The sequence below is a fragment of the Triticum aestivum genome, chromosome 1A (genome assembly GCF_018294505.1).
Source record: "Triticum aestivum cultivar Chinese Spring chromosome 1A, IWGSC CS RefSeq v2.1, whole genome shotgun sequence".
Taxonomy (NCBI): Eukaryota; Viridiplantae; Streptophyta; class Magnoliopsida; order Poales; family Poaceae; genus Triticum; species Triticum aestivum.
In genome coordinates this window covers 586,100,991-586,119,612 of record NC_057794.1, presented here as the reverse complement: position 1 = coordinate 586,119,612, position 18,622 = coordinate 586,100,991, and the positions used below count along the sequence as shown (strand labels likewise).

General features: G+C 44.6%; 1 pseudogene; it reads right to left on the bottom strand.

Annotated features, from left to right (window-relative positions):
• Positions 1 to 1,760: 1,760 nt before the first annotated feature.
• Positions 1,761 to 10,553, bottom strand: LOC123070090 (uncharacterized; annotated as a pseudogene).
• Positions 10,554 to 18,622: the final 8,069 nt, after the last annotated feature.

The following is an 18,622-nucleotide window of genomic DNA, read 5'->3' as shown; positions in this document are numbered from 1 at the left end:
GTCGCGCGGCGGCGGTGGCGACGGCGGCGCAGGAGGAGTCGCGCGGCAGCGGCGGCGGCGGCGGTGGTGTGGTGGCGGCGCGGGAGGAGCGTGCGGCGACGACAGCGGAAGACGAGGATTATAACCTAAAAATTGATACCATGCAACACAAAGTACAACTCAACAGAGTCATCAACGCCACTTCAGACGACGTCTTCGAGATTGGAAGTCTTGGGGAAATGTTTTTTGTAGGCGTTGTCGTGAAACCCTAATGCTAACCTATCCGTGATACGACGTCAAGGCAGCAGGCTTCCGCACACCCCATGATGTCGGAGAGTTGGGCTTGTGGGCTTGGCACCAGCGGAGGACGATGGCTCTCCCTTATCGCCTTGAGGGCGGAAGCGATGATACTTTTTGTGGGTTAACTTATGGTTTGGTACGAACCATGAAAATTGGATTTAAAAAATCTATTATGACTAAAATAAAATATCAAGAAAACTCTTCCTCTTCGATTCACAAGAATCATCAGGTTAGGAAAAACATGGGATCAGAGTGTCATCTCCCCTTTAATCCTGCATGACCGGAAAACTACAACACTTCACATTAATAAGGGGCGTGCTACGTGTCCGTCGGCTGATATCTTTAAAAGATCAGTCGAGTCATGAGCCATTAGATTTGCCACATCAAGTGAGTCGAGCGCGCCTCCAGAACTGCAACACAGGTTTTGTTGCCGGAATTATTTGTGCAACATAGGTCTTGTTACAGAATTTTTTTTTTGCAATGACTTTTTTGCAAAAAAAAATTGCAATTGAGGTTTTGTTGCAACTTTTTTTTGCACCTGAGGTCTTGTTGCAGAAAATTTCCACAACAGAGGTTTTGTTGCAAAACATTGATCCGTTGTATATCATTACAACGCCTCATATGTTTCAGAAACACAGCCTTTGTTTCGGAAGTGCGTTCGACAAAGGACGACATGCGGGCCCTCACTTGGACGTGTGTCATGCAGGGGAGGTGGCAGACGCGGCCGCCGCGATCCGCTGGATGATGGTAAGTTTTTTCCAGTTAATAATACGAGGAATAAAATGACCAACACATTAAAAATTCTAAGTATGCAAATGATCCAAAAAAATGCTATTAAATATTTCCCAATTAAACAAATATACTTTATTTTGATATGTGAGATTATCTGAATCAATAATAATTTATTTATCCACGGAATTGAAATGTAGACTCAAACTAGTAAATAACAAATAGGGTCATATCATAGACAATTTGACCATTAGTTTGACACTTTATATGAGATGGCGACGTTATCCGTTTTGGTGTTTCTATACCCTATCGTTCATAGAAAATAAAATGTTGCCTGTTATCATGCTTGTTATGTATATGGACCTCGTTTCCTTATTTCTTCTAGAAACATCCAAATGGACTTTTATTTAACTAAGGATTAAGTCATCCAAATAGACTACACCTATAACACTTCTCTGGAGCAACTAAATATGTTTGAATGTTCCAGTAAGTTAATCATCGAGCTAGTCTAGTAGAGGCTTACTAGGGATATGGTATTTGTTTATGTATTCACACATGTATTTAAGTTTCCGGTCAATACAATTCAAGCATGAATAATAAACCTTTATCATGATTAAGAAAATATAATAATAACCATTTTATTATTGCCTCTAGGGCATATTTACACCAGGGGGTTCCAAATTGTGGATCTTGGAATCAATGGGTAACATGGAACATAGAGACGGTGTTTTACCCAGGTTCGGGCCCTCTCAAAGAGGTAAAACCCTACGTCCTGCTTGATTGTATTGATGTGATGGTATGGCAATTACATAGTTGATCTACCTCGAGATCAGATGAGCTAAACCCTAGATGGCTGTGATGGTTATGGTTCTGCCTCTACGGCCTAAACCCTCTGGTTTATATAGACACCAGGGGTACCTAGGGTTACATATGGTCGGTTGCCATCAGGGGGTAAACATGCTGGCTACGCTAAAATTTCTTGGAGGAGACGCCAAGTCTTCGGAGGTTTCATGCTGGAGCACGAGGTCGCTTGTAGTCCGGCCTTTCTTTGATGAATTAGAGCGGCCCATTAAAACGGACCATGAGAGACAGGTCGGCTGTGTGAGGACCTCGGTAATCCGGGACACCCTCACCCATGTCAAGATAATTGCAACTGCGAATCCGACACCAAATCCCAATCCAGCAAAAAGAAATAGTACAATGTCTATTGATACCTTCTTGGGATGATGTAGAACCGTATCTGGTGTCATGTTGTTACATGCTTTGGACACTTGGAACCCACATAGGCCAATGTTTCCTAAAAATGAGAGATCAGAGAATGTCAAGAAGTGGGAAGACTCAGGTATTCTTCCCCGCAGCTGGTTGTAGGATAGATTCAAAACTGAAAGAAAGTCCAATGATGCCAACTCCAATGGGATCTCTCCGGAAAGTTCATTTGAAGACAGGTCTAGTGACTCAAGTTGATGTAGCATGCCAAGCTGAGATGGTATCGGTCCAATGAGGGCATTATGTGACATATTTAGCCCACCGAGTAGAACAAGGTCCCCAATTGACTCAGGAATAGGGCCATAGAATGCATTATTAGAAACATCAATGATGACAATGGTCCTCAATATTTTAGAAAAACTAATATCAGATCCTTTGTATGTGATGGCAGTGGTGAACTGGTATGTTTGGTCAAGTAGATCATATTGAGTTTCCATGACCAATGTCTCATTGACATCTTTAGTCATCATGGATCCCATTGACATAAACCATTCATTTCGCAATAATCCAGAGAAATTGTTTGAAGCCAAGTCAATAATTCGAAGTTTTCCAAACTCACAACTATTTTGATCTTCTGAAATAGATGGCCCCACATCTCCGATGAACCAGTTGGACTTTAGAACAAGGACTTGAAGTTTAGGAAGCATACTCATCCAACATGGAAATGTATCATTAATAAGATTCTTCCCGACATCAAAAACCTCCAAGTCTTTGCAAGCAGCTAGAGATCTAGGTAATTGTCCTTCAATCTGATTATCACTAAAGTCTAATGCCTCAAATGCACAATCTTGCTTTAGGCTATTTGGTAATCTTCCATGAAGTTGATTTCCTTTCAAATTTAATACATTGAGGCGACTCATATCATCCATTAAACAAGAAGGGATGGAGCCAATCAAATCATTATTGGAGAGATCAAGGAGCATAAGGCTTGTTGCTTCACAGATTGATTGTGGAATTTCTCCAGACAACTTGTTTCCAGGAGCCATGAGTAGGGAAATACTACTTAAGTGAGAACCAAAATTGAATGGCATGGATGAGAAATGGTTGTTTGAGCAATCAAATAGTTGGTTCTGCGGTCCTGGTATAGGTATAGGCCCTTCAAATAGGTTATAACTGATATCGATAACAAACATATTAGCAGAAATGACAGGGCCATATCCAATACCACTACTAAATTGGTTGTATGATATGTTCATCAAGATGAGAGACTTGATCCAATTATCCCATGCCCACTGAGGTAGAGGGCCATGGATGTGATTGTTTGAAAGGTCAAGAACTTCAACGCGATGCATGTGCTTCAAGGTATTAGGGAGCTTGGATATGTTACAAGATGCTAGACATAGAGTATCAAAGTTTTGGATGGATGCCCATGAAGAATTGTATTCTCCATCTACTACGGAAAGCTTGTTGTTTGAAAGATTCAAGCTGAATAGGTTGGGCATTTTGAAGAACGAGCTGAGTTGGATGGTACCACGGAAACTGTTGGAATGTAAATTTATGGTGCCTAATTGAGTAAGATTACATAGATGTGGAGGAACTTGACCAGAAAAATTGCATGCATACAATTTCAACGTAATTAGGTTCTCGAGGTTACCTATGAAGGAAGGTACTTGACCAGATAACCCACAGTTGGAGAACTGTAAAGTTTCCAAATAAGTCAAATTCGCAACCCAAGATGGTATTTCTCCTACTATACCAGCTCCAGAAACCTGTAGTGATGTTAATGATCTGAGCTCACCAATTGAAGTGGGAAGCTGCTCTTGGTGAAAGTCAGTTGCTGCAATACCTAATTTCTTCAAGGATGTGAGATTACTTATTGACCTCGGAATGGGACCAGAGAAGTTAGTGTTGCTAAAAAGCAGTTCCTTCATCATAATATTATGTGATGAGAAATTGGGAAGCAGACCAGATACCTTGGAATTATAACTAACATCAACAGCCGTTAAGTTTGTGTTCTGGAAGATCCTCATCGGGAACCGTCCTTGGAGGCGATTATAGGCAAGCTTAAGAACACTGAGGGAAGGTAAGTCAGCAAAGGACTCTGGAATTTGGCCATACACTTTGTTATAGTTTAGGTTGATCTTGGTCAGTGAGCGAATGGTGGACAAGGATTCACAAATCGGAGCATCGATGTGGGTATTTGGTAGATTGAGAACCTGAAGCTGTGGAGTGGAATTAGCAAAGGCACTGCACCATGTTGCCCCGTTGCCGGACAAGTCGACGTTGCCTAGATAAAGCTCCTTGAGGTTGCTAAGGTTAGCAACGAATGATCCAATATCTGGCTCTACGATGGGCCACCTTCCTTCGCCGAGTGGCAGGAAATAGTCGTTGTCGCCTTCAACAAGATAAATCCAATTGGTGAAATCTAGGGATACCAGCTTCCTGAGCCGCCGTATCCCGTGTGGTATCTTGCCTACCAAGTCGGTGTAGGACAGGTTGAGGTAGGTGAGCTCGGTGAGCCTCTCGAACCCGACGGCCGGGAGCTCGGACTCGTCGAAGCTGTTGGAGGAGAGGTCCAGGTAGCTCAGGGAGGTGAGCTCAAAAAGCGCCGGGTGGAGGCCAGCGCTCTGCAGCCCGCATTCGGCGAGGTCGAGGGTGGTGACGCGGCCATCGGCGGCAGCACAGGTGACGCCCTCCCAGTGGCAGCAGTCCGTGCCAGCCCGCCACGACGCGAGGGTGCATGTGGAGTCGGTGGTGGCGGAGAAGGAACGCCGCAGTCGGAGCAGTGCCGAGGACTGGTCCGGCCGGCACGTAGTTTGGTTGCTGGTGGTGGCGATGGAGTAGGAGAGCTGGATCCCGAGGCACAAGTGAAGGAGCAGGCACAGCAGGAGCTGCTGCTGCTGGTGGCTGCTACGGGAGATCATCATATTGACAACTTGAGACTACTCATTCCTCTTGTTGCCCACTCCTTTTATATATATCATAAGTCAAGCCAAGACTCATTTGATATGATCGAGAGAAAAAAATCACTTCTTCCCTCGCAGGTACGTATATGATAAGGAGGCGTCGGAGCCATCGGAAGCTCTATCAAACATTGCCGTAATCGACACGCACCTGTACACTTGTCTGGTGATGTTTCCATTTTCTTAAAGAAAATACGTGGACAGCTACGCGTTCACAAATCTAACTGCCTTTGCACGCAAGTAACTAGTACTAACTAGAGACAATTTCAGTGCACATAGTCGTGACCAAGTCCTGATGCGGCCGGCCGGTCTCGATCAGTCGCGGTTGGGTGTTGGACTATAGTGCGAAATAATAAACTCTCTTGTTTTTCGTCAAAGGCATGCGTCTACACGCAGGATGGGGATGGGTCGACCCAGCCCTGGCCCCATTGGCCTCAAGGCCATTTGAGAAGCCACGGGCCGACCCATTCCGAGAAAATCGTTCGGCCTCGCTGACCCACCCATTGGGGGATCAGGGCCGACCTAAATTTTTACAGATTCAATGGAAACACAGCAACTTCGTTGACAGACGAAAAATAGCTGGACAAAATAACACAGAAATGCTAGATGTACAAAAGAATACAGAATTTTTCAGGCTCTTTTCATCTAGTAACCAATTACAAACTTGCCTCTCCTCCTGATTTTCAGGAGGGTGATCTGTGTTCCTCATCTATTGACCAATCAAGTTAATCCTTTTTGTAAAACCTTGTAACTCATTTGTACGTGTAGCGTTATTCCAAAATAACATATGTAGAGAATTACTAGCAGCAAAATTCTCCGGGATAGTAACATTCAAAGAAAAAAATAACAAGCTAGACAAGGACCAACGAAAAACCAAAAATAACAAACTGATAAAACCGGTATCACTAGTAGAAAGAGGGTCATCTGTCCCGGTTGGTAAGGGCCTTTTGTCCCGGTTTTTGAACCGGGACTAAAGGGTCGTTACTAATGCCCTAGCCCTTTAGTCCCGGTTCTTACACAAACCGGGACAGATGGGCCTCCACGTGGCCGGTGCGTCGAGCCCAGGCAGGAGGGCCTTTGGTCCCGGTTGGTGGCACCAACCGGGACCAATAGGCATCCACGCGTCAGCATTTCAGGGGCTGGGGTTTTTGTTTTTTTTTGAAGGGGGGGGGGTGGGGGTTTTGGGGGGTTAATTTAGGTGTTTCATATATTGTGTTAGCTAGCTAATTAATAGAGAGAAGTGTCCTCTCTTATGTCCGTGCTTGGTCGACACTATATATACGTATAGAGAGGACTAGACACGCTAGCTAGTAAGCAAATGAAGGAAACAGAAGATCGTCATGAACATATGCATACAGAGAGAAGTGATATCGACCACCTCTCCTTCTCTGAGAGATTGGTCGAACAACAAGTTCTCATATATCTATCCGACACTACCGGCTACATATATACAATAATTATCTCTTACAATATAATCTCCTAATTATATATGAACACATGGTCCACATAGTATTCTCCGTCTTCAGTGATCACGTGGTCAAGGAAGAATGCCGCCAATTACTCTTGAATTGCTCGCATACGATCTGGTGGTAGGAGTTCATTCCGCATCCGAAAGATCTAATTTGAACAAGGGGGTCAATACATATATATATATATATATATATATATATATATATATATATATATATATATATATATATATATATGAATGAATTAAACTTAACACAAATGACGGTAATAAAATAAAATTATGAATATTATTGCTTACGCACTTCATATTGTTCGCCAGAGTACCCCCGTTCACAGGTCGTGTGGCAGATAGACTCGCAAACGTAGTATCCACAGAAATCGTTCCCTTATTCCTGCCACAACCACTTTACAAGAAATAGAGGTTAATCAAACTGATAAGCAAGCATGCCAAATAGTATTGATGAAACTAGCGCTTGAATCACTAGGAGATGCGCGGAACATGTTACTATAGTACTTACTTTCGGGTGTCTAAATTGCAGCTTCTTCGGCAGTCCCGGAGCTTTTTTGGTGAATTTTCTCCAAACCCTGCCAGACAAAGAAAACAATTACTTGATATCAGGAAATGAACAAAGTTGCTGATATGGTGGATAATGATCGATTTAACTTACTTCTCGAGCATTTGAGTCATGTCCGCTTAGTCCTGGGGATCTTTTTGTCTCGAGTCTAAGACGGTTACTAGTCCCTGCTCAAGCTTAATCTCTAGGAGAATATAGTGGAAGCTGCGCACTCATGCATAACTCATCAATTACATTACTATAACCTAGACTAATAAGGAAAACCGAATATGCATAAGACAGTAACACTCACTTGAAGTTGTAAGGAAAGAGTATTATATCTTTGTTTTCATTTATTACCAACGATCGTAGCAAGTTGGCCTCGGTATTTCGGCATGATATTTAACCTCGGTTGCATCTATGAGATTTGTGTTAATGAACCCAATATCACCGATTTTTCTTTTCTTCAATTCGGTGATCTCCAATCTGCGTAATATAGTGAGGATAATTATAAATACATGCAATGAAAGAGCTGACCTATATAGAGAGAATTAATGACAGAAGTAGTACTACTTACAGACAGTAGCAAGTGACCGTTGCTTTATCGAGGGCCTTTTGATTGAAAAACTGGAAGAACTCCTCAAATGGAACATTCAACAGTTCAATTCCAACGAGGTCATGCTCCTCTCTAACTCTCAGCGTCAAAGTATCCCTCCTCCCAGACTCTCTGCAGGTTTTCATGTATCAATCATGGAATCTTCGCATCATCTTTGTTAGAGATCTTTCATCTTTGACGAGAGGCTTCCTGTACTCGTATTTGTCCTCCACCTCCAAGAAATCGTAATGTACATCGTCGGGCAGGTAATCTCCAAGATTGCTATAACCGGACACCATCCTCGGATCATTAGCGACGATGTCGCTAGACACCTTGAGCGGGGGGCACGATTGATTCGCTTGTTCGCCGAGCTGGGCAATTGTTTTCCCAGCTCGTCCTTCTTTTATCCTTTGATCACTGACAGTACTTCCCGACCGCTCCACTTCGACAAATGTCTTTGCAATAATGTGGTCATAGTTGCCTTTCGGCGGAGACTTTGGTGGTTTTGTCAGGGCAGCCAGAGTGCGCTTCGCTTTCACCGGATCTACCTTCTCCTCCGGAGGTGGATGTTTCTTTGCTTTCACCCTTTGAAAGAAGTTCGTCACTTTGGCTCACGCGATCTTCGCGTTCTCCTCCGGGGTCCTCTCATATGGTAACTTCTCTGGAGTCTTCAGATAAGGACCGAATCTGTATTGCCTCCCGCCTCTGGCTGTACTGCTAGACGCCGGCAGAGCAGATGAAGCGGCTGCGGCTGTCTTCTTTCCTTGCTTACGAGGCGGAGGAGAAGTACTACGACGCGCCGGAGTAGCCGAAGCGGCAGCGGGTCTCTTCCACCCTTGCTGACGAGGCGGAGAAGGAGGAGGCTGGCTGCTTGGGCGCGTCGGCGCAGGCGGAGTGCCGCCACGCGCCGGAGAAGGAGGCTGAGTGCCCTGATCACTCGCCGGAGGAGGAGGCGGAGGAGGAGGCGGAGTGCCCCGACTCGCCGGAGGAGGAGGAGGCGGAGGCGTCCAGTTCAGAAGGTTGATGAGCTCCTTCCGCCATAGGCATGGAGTCAATAGACAAGAACCCAGCCGACTCTCCCCTTCACCGGTAGCGTGGTCAAGCTGGAGGTCCTCAAATCCCTCCGTTATTTCGTCCACCGTCACCCTAGCGTATCCTTATGGAATCAGACGACAGTGAAAAGTTGCGTCGGGTTCAAGAGGTCGAACAGAGCCGACAACCGCCTTGACTTTGAAGTTCTGCCATTGCGTCATAAGGTGGCAATGTTGAGACTCCGTGATAGCATCCACGGGGTAGCTAGCAGGAGCCGTCAAGACATGCTCCGGCTAAAGCAGCTCGGTGGAAGCCACACTGCTTCTCCGCTGAGATGGTGGGGTAGCTTCGGGGGTAGTTTCGGCAGGTCGCTTGCTGCGAGCTACTTCTCGTTCCTCTAGCGCTTGAACCCTTTCATGCAGCGTCTAAATTTGGGCATGCTCCACTTTTTTCCTCCTCTCCTGGCATTTGTAACCGCCTGCGTCTGGAAAACCAGCCTTCCATGAAACGGAGCCTGGCGTGCCTCGTGTCCGTCCAGGGTGCTCAAGATTCCCGAGGGCCATTGTGAGCTCGTCGTTCTCTCTGTCTGGAACGAACGTCCCTTGCTGCGCTGCATCGATATAGTGCTGAAGCCTCTTGATTGGTATTCTCATTTGCTCATCCGTCCAAACGCACTTTCCTTGATATAGGGTCCAAGGTTCCGCCAGCCCCGAAGAACCAAGTCCGGCAACGGTTTGGCCAGTTCATTGTATCTGGTTCGATCCCTTTATCAAGCAGATCATTCTCAGCCTTGGCCCACTTAGGTCGGGCTTTGAGGTAGCCACCTGACCCCGTGTGATGGTGAAGCTTCTTCTTCGCAGCATTTTCCTTGTTTGTCGCTGACATCTTCTTACTCTTTTTCGATGTCTTGTGGGCCAAAAATGCGGGCCAGTGATCTCTGATCTTCTCATATTTGCCGATGAATTCTGGTGTCTCTTCTTTGTCGACAAACGTTTTCAGCTCATTCTTCCACCTCCTGAATAGGTCTGCCATCTTCTTAAGAGCATGAGACTTGATTAATTGCTCTTGAACTGGCTTCTCCGGATCCTCCTCTGGCGGTAGGGTGAAATTTTCCTTCAGCTCAGTCCAAAGATCATCTTTCTGCATATCATTGACATAAGACACCTCAGGGTCTTCGTTCTTAGGCTTATACCATTGGTGGATGCTGATCGGGATCTTGTCCCTAACAAGAACCCCGCACTGAGCAGAAAATGCTTCCTTTGTCCGGATGGGTTCAATCAGTTGGCCATCGCGCGCGATTGCTGTGATCTCAAACCTTTCATCCGAGCGCAACTTTTTCTTCGGGCCTCGTCTCTTTACCGAAGTTGTGCTCGATCCGGAGGGCTAGAAAAAAGAAGAAAGATGAGAGTTAATTAATATGTGTACATACCAAAACAATGAATGCATCAATTAGCTAGTCAGCACAGGCTTAACTAATATATTTACCTGGCCGGACTTTGTTCGGTCACCGGAGCCGTCACCACGGTCTCCTTCTTGCACCAGCATTGGGTCACCGGAGCCATCATAATCATGTCTTTCCTCCTGCATTATTCGATCACCGTAGCCTGCTTCTTCACTTTGTTCTTCCAGACCATCATTATCGTTAAGATACGACAAGACATTACCTTCGGCTAAGATTATGTCCCCCAACACCTCTTCTGCTTCCTCGTCTCGCCCGTGCTCCATTGTTTCTACAAATATTACAACATGGCAATTATTACACAATCATGGCAGCATGTGGATATATTAGTGGCAAACGTAGACCTAGCTTATTCCGGGTTTGGGGTGGCCTCGGCAATGCTTCAAGGGTAGGGGCGCGGCGGGAGGGGGTAGGAGACCGACATCGTTTTTTCTAGGGTTTGGGTGTCCTCGAGAGTTTTGGTCGAGCGAGAGGGCCGGGGGGTGCTCCCGTGGTATAAGTTATCACTGTCGAAGTTATCCGGGAGGGGGTTATATCGACAACGACGGCATACATACATGGGAAAATAATGTTATCGGGGAGGGGGGTAGGTTGAACCCCCCCTCGTGTTGAAGTTATCGGGACACGGGGTATATCGACAATGACATATCCGATAAAAAAATAAGAAGACGAAGAAGAAATAAAAAGAGGAGAAGAAGAAAGGAATAGAGGAGAAGATTGAAGAAAAAAAAGAAGAAAAAAAGAGGAGAAGAAGAAAGGAATAGAGGAGAGGGAGAGAAAATATCTATTCTATTTTCTCTCCCTCTCCTCTATTCCTTTCTTCTTCTCCTCTTCTTTTTCTTCTTTTTTCTTCTTATTTATTTCTCCTCTTCTTCCTCTCCTCTTCTTCTCCTTTCTTCCTTTTCTTATTTTCCTTTTTCCTCTCATTATTTTTCTTCTTCTTCCTTCTTAATATCACTTAGAAACTTTTGCAACGATAGGGGGGTGGGGGGGGTGCTCCCGTGGTCTAAAATCGGTCTATGCACGATAGAAGTTCTGACAAAATACATGAAGGACCCCCCCTCGTGTTGAAGTTATCGGGACACGGGGTATATCGACAACGACATACCCGATAAAAAAAGAGGAGAAGAAGAGGAGAAGAAAAAAAATAGAGTATTCTATTTTCTTCTTCTTCTCCTCTATTCCTTTCTTCTTCTCCTCTTCTTTTTCTTCTTTTTTCCTCTTCTTATTTAATTCTCCTCTTCTTCCTCTCCTCTTCTTCTTTCTTCCTCTTCTTATTTTCTTCTTTGCTATCCTTCTTTTTCTTCTTCTTCCCTTCCTAGCTAGATATATAAAACTTTTCTAAATATGTAACTTTTACATATATAAAACTTTTCCATGGATCATCATTTCTCATATATATCCATAGTCATATATAAAAACTTTCTATATATGAACAAAAAACTTTCTATGAACAAAAAAACATTTTTGACATATATATTTAGCATATTCTAAAATTTCCTAACTCTTTACAACCAGAAAAATTACATATATGGAAAAAACATTAGTACACATATGAACAAAAAAATACATATATGAACAAAAACATGCTCTGAACAATTTGTGTACATTTTGAACATCTACATACACATAGCCACATACATACACATATACATTATATATATATGAACAAAAAAATTAAACTAATAAAAATGAAAAAAAGAGCCAGGGCGGTGCGGCGGCTCACAGCGGGGGCGACCAACGATGACGATGGCGACGGCGGGGGTGGCGAGGGCGGGACGGGGCAGGGGCTCGGGGTGCCAGGGCGGCGCGCGCGTTAGAGCAGGGGAGCTCGAGGCGGGGCGACGCGTGGGGGCAGGGCGACAGCGACGAGGACCGGGCGGCGACCCGTCGGGGCAAGGGCGCGGGGCGACGACGACGAGGAGCGGGCGGCGACGGCGAGCACGGGGCAGGGTCTCGGGGCACTGGGGCGGCACGCGCGTCAGAGCAGGGGAGATCGAGGCGGGGCGGCGCGTGGGGGCAGGGCGACGGCGACGAGGACCGGGCGGCGACCCGTCAGGGCAAGGGCGCGGGGCGACGACGACGAGGAGCAGGTGGCGACGGCGAGCACGGGCAGCCTGGCGGCGTCATCGGGGGCAAATGGTCGATGAAACTGAAAAATTCCTAAGTCCTGCTTATATACACAGAGTATTGGTCCTGGTTCGTGGCATCAACCGGGACCAATGCCCCCTTTAGTACCAGTTGGTGCCACCAACCGGGACCAAATGCCAGTTTTTGGCAGCCCAAAGGGTGGGAAACAGAGACCTTTGGTCCCGGTTGGTGGCAGCAACCTAGACTAAAGGTGGGCACTGGTACCGGTTGGTGCCACCAACCTGGACTAAAGCCCACCTTTAGTACCGGTTGGTGCCACCAACCGAGACCAAAGGCCTTGCGCTGCCCGCGGCCAAAAGTTTAGTCCCACCTCGGTAGTTGAGAGGAGCTCGGAGTGGTTTATAAGCCCCACTGTGGCTGCCCTCTCGAGCTCCTCTCAAATGCAGGCTTACGGGCCTAATCTCACACTATGCTATCTGTGGGCCTACTGGGCCTTCTACGGGCCTGAATCCTGGCACAGGTTGGGTTTCTAGTCGTATTCAGGCCGTGGTGGCCCAATAGGTCGTAATTTTTTTATTTGTTTTCCAGTTTTTTGTTTTGTTTTTTGCATTATTTATTTTCTTTTGTTTTTTACTTTATTTTTAATTCTTTTTGCTTTTAGGTCAGAAAAATTATAAACTTTCTGTTAGTGCCATTAGTTTTCAAATTTGAATAGTTAAAATTTGAATTCTTTGAAATTTGTGTGAATCACAAGTTTGTGATTAACTTTACTTTAAAATTAGTTTTTTTTTTCCATTTTTTGTTTTGTTTTTTGCATTATTTATTTTATTTTGTTTTTTCCTTTAGTTTTTAATTCTTTTTGCTTTTAGGTCAGAAAAATTATAAACTTTCTGTTAGTGCCATTAGTTTTAGAAAAATTATAAACTTTCTGTTAGTGCCATTAGTTTTCAAATTTGAATAGTTAAAATTTGAATTCTTTGAAATTTGTGTGAATCACAAGTTTGTGATTAACTTTACTATAAAAATAGTTTTTTTCATTTTTTTTTGTTTTGTTTTTTGCATTATTTATTTTCTTTTGTTTTTTGCTTTATTTTTTTAATTCTTTTTGCTTTTAGGTCAGCAAAATTATAAAATTTCTGTTAGTGCCATTAGTTTTAGAAAAATTATAAACTTTCTGTTAGTGCCATTAGTTTTCAAATTTGAATAGTTAAAATTTGAATTATTTGAAATTTGTGTGAATCACAAGTTTGTGATTAACTTACTAAAAAAATGAGCATAGATGCGCCTATAGAGAGAATTCAACCTAAATTCATAATAAATTTCTATGAATTTCAGAGAAATTCACTCTGAATTTAGGTCAAATTCCCTGTATAAGGGCATCTATTTTCACTTTGAGAGGAGCTCAACAAGGCAGAGAGGGACGAGCTTATAAACCAGTGTGAGCGCCCTTCGGTTGGCGAGGTGGGACTAAACTCTGACCGCAACGAGGACCAACCCTTTAGTCCTGGTTTGTGGCACAAACCGGGACTAATGGTCATGGGCCAGGGGCGAGGCGCATTGGTCCCGGTTCGTGCGTGGAACCGGGACCAAAAGGTCCAGATGAACCGGGACCAATGGCCCATGTGGCTGCCCTCTTGAGTGTTCTTGGTGAGAACATAGTTGACAAGGAGCGAACCGGGATTAATGGTATTACGAGGGCCGAACCATAAGACATTAAAGCATTTCAAATCAACTCTGAAAAAGTTGAAAGTTGGCATGGTATCATAATTTCACCCACATAGCATGTGCATGTACAAAACAGACAATGGTATCATACCCGTCTGTTACAAAGTTGGCATGGTATCATCATAATAGTTGTGGGAGAAAGCCTTCACTTTTTCTTCATTTGTGTCATTTGCTTATTGCGCCCGTAACCATGGATAATCTTCATCGTTTATCAGGATGCTTGGGTCAACCTTGATTTTGAAGGGAGGAATTTCATGAAACTTTTCATAATCTTCAGACATGTCTGTCTTGCTCTCCACTCCCACGATGTCCCTTTTTCCTGAAAGAACTGTGTGGCGCTTTGGCTCATCGTATGATGTATTCGCTTCCTCTTTTTTTCTTTTTCTCGGTTTGGTAGACATGTCCTTGACATAGATAACATGTGCCACATCATTGGCTAGGACGAACGGTTTGTTAGTGTACCCAAGATTTTTCAGATCCACTGTTGTCATTTCGTACTATGGGTCTACCTGTACCCCGCCTCCTGACAGATTGACCCATTTGCACTTAAAAAAGGGACCTTAAAATCATGTCCATAGTCAAGTTCCCATATGTCCACTATGTAACCATAATAGGTGTCCTTTTCCCTCTCGGTTGTCGCATCAAAGCGGACACTGCTGTTTTGGTTGGTGCTCTTTTGATCTTGGGCGATCGTGTAAAATGTATTCCCATTTATCTTGTATCCTTTGTAAGTCAATAAAGTCAAAGATGGTCCCCTGGACAACAAGTACAGCTCATCACAAACAGTGTTCTCACCTCTGAGACGTGTTTCCAACCAACTGCTGAAAGTCCTGATTTGTTCACATGTAATCCAGTCATCGCACTACTCCGGGTGTTTGGAGCGCAGATTGTTCTTGTGTTCATCGACATACGGGGTCACCAAGGTAGAGTTCTGTAGAAGTGTGTAGTGTGCTTGAGACCAAGAATATCCGTCCCTGCATATTATTGAGTCCCCTCCAAGCGTGCCTTTTCCAGTCAGTCTCCCCTCATACCGTGATTTAGGGAGACCTATCTTCTTAAGGCCAGGAATGAAGTCAACACAAAACCCAATGACATCCTCTGTTTGATAGCCCATGGAGATGCTTCTTTCTGGCCTAGCACGGTTACGGACATATTTCTTTAGGACTCCCATGAACCTCTCAAAGGGGAACATATTGTGTAGAAATATGGGCCCCAGAATGACAATCTCATCGACTAGATGAACTAGGACGTGCGTCATGATATTGAAGAAGGATGGTGGGAACACCAGCTCGAAACTGACAAGACAATGCGCCACATCACTCCTTAGCCTTGGCACGATTTCTGGATCGATCACCTTCTGAGAGATTGCATTGAGGAATGCACATAGCTTCACAATGGCTAATTAGACGTTTTCCGGTAGAAGCCCCCTCAATGCAACCGGAAACAGTTGCGTCATAATCACGTGGCAGTCATGAGACTTTAGGTTCTGGAACTTTTTCTCTGGCATATTTATTATTCCCTTTATATTCGACGAGAAGCCAGTCGGGACCTTCATACTGAGCAGGCATTCAAAGAAGATTTCTTTCTCTTCTTTCGTAAGAGCGTAGCTGGCAGGACCTTCATACTGCTTCGGAGGCATGCCGTCTTTTTCGTGCAAACGTTGCAGGTCCTCCCGTGTCTCAGGTGTATCTTTTGTCTTCCCATACACGCCCAAGAAGCCTAGCAGGTTCACGCAAAGGTTCTTCGTCACGTGCATCACGTCGATTGAAGAACGGACCTCTAGGTGTTTCCAGTAGGGTAGGTCCCAAAATATAGATTTCTTCTTCCACATGGGTGCGTGTCCCTCAGCGTCATTCGGAACAACTAGTCCGCCGGGACCCTTTCCAAAGATTACGTGTAAATCATTGACCATAGCAAGTACGTGATCACCGGTACGCATGGCGGGCTTCTTCCGGTGATCTGCCTCGCCTTTGAAATGCTTGCCTTTCTTTCGACATTGATGGTTGGTCGGAAGAAATCGACGATGGCCTAGGTACACATTCTTCCTGCATTTGTCCAGGTATATACTTTCAGTTTCATCTAAATAGGCTGTGCATGCGTGGTATCCCTTGTTTGTCTGTCCTAAAAGGTTACTAAGAGCGGGCCAATCGTTGATGGTTACAAACAGCAATGCATGCAGGTTAAATTCCTCCTGTTTGTGCTCATCCCACGTACGTACACCGTTTCCATTCCACAGCTGTAAAAGTTCTTCAACTAATGGCCTTAGGTACACATCAATGTCGTTGCCGGGTTGCTTAGGGCCTTGGATGAGAACTGGCATCATAATGAACTTCCGCTTCATGCACATCCAAGGAGGAAGGTTATACATACATAGAGTCACGGGCCAGGTGCTGTGATTGCTGCTCTGCTCCCCGAAAGGATTAATGCCATCCGCGTTTAAACCAAACCATACACTCCTTGATTCACTTGCAAACTCAGCCCAGTACTTTCTCTTGATTTTTCTCCACTGCGACCCGTCAGCGGGTGCTCTCAACTTTCCGTCTTTCTTACGGTCCTCACTATGCCATCGCATCAACTTGTCATGCTCTTTGTTTCTGAACAGATGTTTCAACCGTGGTATTATAGGAGCATACCACATCACCTTCGCAGGAACCCTCTTCCTGGGGGGCTCGCCATCAACATCACCAGGGCCATCTCGTCTGATCTTGTACTGCAATGCACCGCATACCGGGCATGCATTCAGATCCTTGTACGCACCACGGTAGAGGATGCAGTCATTAGGGAATGCATGTATCTTCTGTACCTCCGATCCTAGAGGGCATACGACCTTCTTTGCTGCGTATGTACTGTTGGGCAATTCGTTATCCTTTGGAAGCTTCTTCTTCAATATTTTCAGTAGCTTCTCAAATCCTTTGTCAGGCACAACATTCTCTGCCTTCCACTGCAACAATTCCAGTACGGTACCGAGCTTTGTGTTACCATCTTCGCAATTGGGGTACAACCCTTTTTTGTGATCTCTAACATGCATCGAACTTCAGCTTCCCCTTTTACTTTCGCATTGCGTCCTTGCATCGACAATGACCCGGCGGAGATCATCATCATCGGGCACATCGTCTGGTTCCTCTTGATCTTCAGCAGCTTCCCCCGTTGCAGCATCATTGGGCACATCATCTGGTTCCTCTTGATCTTCAGCAGCTTCTCCCGTTGCAGCATCACCGTATTCAGGGGGCACATAGTTGTCATCGTCCTCTTCTTCTTCGCCGTCTTCCATCATAACCCCTATTTCTCCGTGCCTCATCCAAACGTTATAGTGTGGCACGAAACCCTTGTAAAGCAGGTGGGTGTGAAGGATTTTCTGGTCAGAGTAAGACTTCGTATTCCCGGATTTAGGGCATGGACAACACATAAAACCATTCTGCTTGTTTGCCTCAGCCACTTCGAGAAAATCATGCACGCCCTTAATGTACTCGGAGGTGTGTCTGTCATCGTACATCCATTGCCGTTTCATCTGCGTGCATTATATATAATTAAGTGTGCCAAAAACCATTACAGAGCATCATGAATAGATAACTAAGTGACCAAATTAATAGAAGTTCATCATCACATTAAAACCAAAGTACATACATAGTTCTCATCTAACAACATATAGCTCTCGAGAGCATCTAATCAATTAAACCATACATTCAAACTATGTAAAACATTTCAATGCGAAAACAAATGCGATATAATCGCAACCAAGGTAACAATTGATCCAACGGCATAATGATACCAAGCCTCGGTATGAATGGCATATTTTCTAATCTTTATAATCTTCAAGCGCATTGCATCCATCTTAATCTTGTGATCATCGACGACATCCGCAACATGCAACTCCAATATCATCTTCTTCTCCTCAATTTTTTTATTTTTTCCTTCAAGAAATTGTTTTCTTCTTCAACTAAATTTAACCTCTCGACAATAGGGTCGGTTGGAATTTCTGGTTCAACTACCTCCTACATAAATAAAATCTATGTCACATATGTCGGCATAATTTTCATAAACAATAAATGAACCAATAGTTATAAAGATAATATATACCACATCCGAATCATAGACAGGACGAGGGCCGACGGGGGCGGATACCAAAATCATCGCACTATATAATAACAAGCAATAAAATAGTAAGAAAATTAGACAAGTATCTATCTAAAGTAAGAATTATTTTCTTTCAGAAAGAAGATAAGAACAAGAGGCTCACCATGGTGGTGCCGGCGACGAGATCGACGTGGGTGATCGACGGCGGTGAAGACGGGAATGGGACGTGACGGGCCGCTAAACCTAGACAAATCTCGAGGAAAATGGAGCTTTGAGGTCGAGCTTCGAGAGGAGAAAACTTAACTAGTGTGGCTTGGGTATTTCATCGAACACCTCATGTGCATAGGAGGTGAGCTAGAGCACCACAAAGCCCTCCCCTCGCTGGCCAGAGAAAAACAGAGCACTGGAGTGCTCTGCTCACGGGCGAGGGGTATATATAGGCACG